Source organism: Grammomys surdaster, unplaced genomic scaffold (genome assembly GCF_004785775.1).
Source record: "Grammomys surdaster isolate TR1022 unplaced genomic scaffold, NIH_TR_1.0 751, whole genome shotgun sequence".
NCBI lineage: Eukaryota > Metazoa > Chordata > Mammalia > Rodentia > Muridae > Grammomys > Grammomys surdaster.
In genome coordinates this window covers 606,772-610,095 of record NW_021605170.1, presented here as the reverse complement: position 1 = coordinate 610,095, position 3,324 = coordinate 606,772, and the positions used below count along the sequence as shown (strand labels likewise).

The window sequence follows — 3,324 nt, the reverse complement described above, 5'->3', positions numbered from 1 at the left end:
TGCTGATCTTGCCTTTTATATTCAGAATTAGCATTTTCAAAAGCTAAAGATTCAAGCTGGGCGTTGGTGGCGCATGTCTTTAATCCCAGCACTTGGGAGGCAGAGGCCAGCCTGGTCTACAGAGTGAGTTCCAGGACAGCCACGGGTACACAGAGAAACCCTGTCTCGAAAAACAAAACAAAACAAAACAAAACAAAAGCTAAAGATACAATTAGTGCTTTCTTAGCATGTGGGTCTGATACACTTCTTTGTATAGCTGAAGTCAATTTTGTAAAAACTCAGTGAATGTATCTTTTGGTCCTTGCATTATCTAAGTAAATGGTACAAGTCCTTTTCCTGTTTCTTCAACCTTGTCCCAAGCATTTAAAGCTGCCATGTGACATAATGCCAAAGCTGTTTCATCATATACAACTTGCATCTGGGCTTCTATGTATAGTAGCTGATCTTGAGAAATATTAATACCTCTAGCACTTTTCTCTTTTCTATCTCCTTAGTCTCTTCTGTCTACCATGAACATACTGTAATTGTGCACCAGGCCCTAATATTGCTCCTCCAATGGCTAGACTCTGCCCATAGAATACTTTAACTGCCATAACAGCTGGATCCAATCCCTCTAGACACAGGCAACCAAACTCCACTCTACAGAATAAAAAGCCCAAGCTCAGGACTTGAAAACCCATCAATTCCCACCTTGGAAATCTCTATCCTGGAAAGCTCCTCCTCCAAGAAATCCTATATAAACCCTGTCTTTGGCTCAGTTCTTTGCTGCTTCTTGCCTGGGTTGAGACAGCCACCTTCCTGGATTTTTCCTTCACAATAAATTTGCTTTTGTGAGGTTTGTTGTGTGTTGATATGACTTTGTGGTATTCCTTGGCTCCAGACTGACAGGATACCTTCCCCTTTATAGCTGTAACACTTGCATGGGGGGTGGGGGGAAGCCTTTCTCCTCAGAGCTGTAACATTTACAAACTCTACTTTTAAAATTTTTGTTGCTGGGCGTGGTGGCGCATGCCTTTAATCCCAGCACTTGGGAGGCAGAGACAGGCGGATTTCTGAGTTCGAGGCTAGCCTGGTCTACAGAGTGAGTTCCAGGACAGCCAGGGCTACACAGAGAAACCCTGTCTCGAAAAACCAAAAAAAAAAAAAAATTTTTTTTTGTTAGGTTTGACAAAAGCAGCCCTACTTTCCATCAGATGTAACATTGTAGTCAAAATGACATAGGTGCTAATAAATGAACCAAAAGAAAACTATTTTGTTTTATAAAAATAGTCAAATGCTTGATGAAGAAGATAAAGAGCTTGAACCCAGTCTTCTGTTTTAATAAGACATCTGGTGCCTCACAGCAGACAAAACAAAAAAACAAACAAAAACAAGCAAGCAAGCAAACAAAAAACCAGGAATAACCAAGACTGAAACAGTGTAAGAAACAAGGTATCATAAATTATGTATTTAACAAGGTATTATAAATTATTTGAACCATGTTCAAATTATTTCAAGGGTAAAAAAAACCCCTGAAATTCTGAAAAATACCTTGCTAGCATTTATCTACTTTACCATTTTTTAAGCTATAGAGAATATAACACTAGTCAAATATGTCAAATAACAGATAATGGATTTATTTAAGAAATTTAACTCAGTCCACAGTTGCAGGTGGATATTTTAATTAGTTTTATACAAAGTAAATAACCTTAGAAATTCAATAAGGATATATAAGCTATCTTTGGGAAATAATTTATAGGTGCCCATTTATTTCTTCTTAAATGCATGTTCACACTCATGTACAATGTAAGCAACAATCAAACTTTCTTAGAGAAAAACAATCCTTCCAACATGGATGTTAGCCCCAAATGGCTGAACTGCCAGGAAGATTGTAGAATTTCAATCTAACAAAAGGCCTTCCACTAAAGAACAAAGGCATGCCATTGGTTCTTAAGAGTTAATCCAAGCCGGTGACCTGCCTGGGCGTAGGGAACAGAAAGTCGGAAGGGGTAAGAGGAGTTCAGTTCATCATGGGGCTGTTTGGAAAAACCAAGGAGAAGCCTCCCAAAGAGCTGTTTAATGAATGGTCACTGAAGATCAGAAAGGAAATGAGAGTTGTTGACAGGCAAATAAGAGATATCCAAAGAGAAGAAGAGAAAGTAAAACGGTCTGTGAAAGATGCAGCCAAGAAGGGCCAAAAGGAAGTCTGTGTGGTTCTGGCCAAGGAGCTGATCAGGTCAAGGAAGGCTGTGAGCAAGCTCTATGCATCCAAAGCACACATGAACTCTGTGCTCATGGGCATGAAGAATCAACTTGAGGTCCTAAGAGTAGCTGGTTCTCTGCAGAAGAGCACAGAAGTGATGAAGGCAATGCAGAGTCTTGTGAAGATCCCAGCAATCCAGGCAACCATTCGGGAGCTGTCCAAAGAGATGATGAAGGCTGGAATCACAGAGGAGATGTTAGAGGATACATTTGAAAGCATGGATGATCAAGAAGAAATGGAAGCAGCAGCAGAAATGGAGATTGACAGAATCCTCTTTGAAATCATAGCAGGAGCCTTGGGCAAAGCACCCAGTAAAGTAACTGATGCCCTTCCTGAGCCTGAACCTGCAGGAGCAGTGGCTGCCTCAGAAGAGGGAGAAGAGGAGGAGGATGAAGAGGACCTGGAAGCTATGCAGTCACAGATGGCCACACTCAGAATCTAGGGCCACCCAATTGGGATCTCAGATCTCTGGTATCCTCTTCTAGGTGTGTATATGGCCTCTGAGGAGTCACCATTTCCTGTGTCTCTTGCACTACACCTCTGTTGTGAAGCATTACATTTGGAGAGGGTTCTATGCTGGTATATCTTCACTGTCTGCAGAGGATTTAAGGATTGTTTTTATGAAGGTGGTGTAATCAAATGTATTATTTTCAGGAGCATAAATAGCAGCAGTATCTTCCTGGGGGAGGGCAAAGAAACCCATCTTCTCATGAAACAACTCTGAGAAGAGTAGATTGAATGCCAAGGACTTTATATTTGGTGTGTATGTGTAAAATACTATATAAGTGGATGTCAATAAACTTCTCCTTTAGCAAAAAAAAAAAGAGTTAATCCAAATGGGCATATTAATTCCTTGAACATGAAAATGTTCCTTAAGAAAGTTGTTTTAGGGAATTTAGAAAACATAAAACTCTACTTCAACATGTAGGTTAGCAGTGCTTTCTGGTCATTGGCTAATCTCATCACTTAGGAGTCTTCTCAACAATGGTACATTTGCCCATCACCCACTTTCACTCCCCAGGAGTGTCTTCTTTAACAAGGGTACCTGTGATCACTGCTCACTGTCACCCTTGAACACTTCA

General features: G+C 40.5%; 1 pseudogene across 1 annotated transcript; it reads left to right on the top strand.

The window, feature by feature from the left end:
• The first annotated feature begins 1,952 nt into the window (after window positions 1-1,952).
• On the top strand, window positions 1,953-3,049 carry LOC114633795 (annotated as a pseudogene). Its single transcript, XR_003713238.1, has one exon. The product of XR_003713238.1 is annotated as a charged multivesicular body protein 3 pseudogene (transcript).
• Window positions 3,050-3,324: the final 275 nt, after the last annotated feature.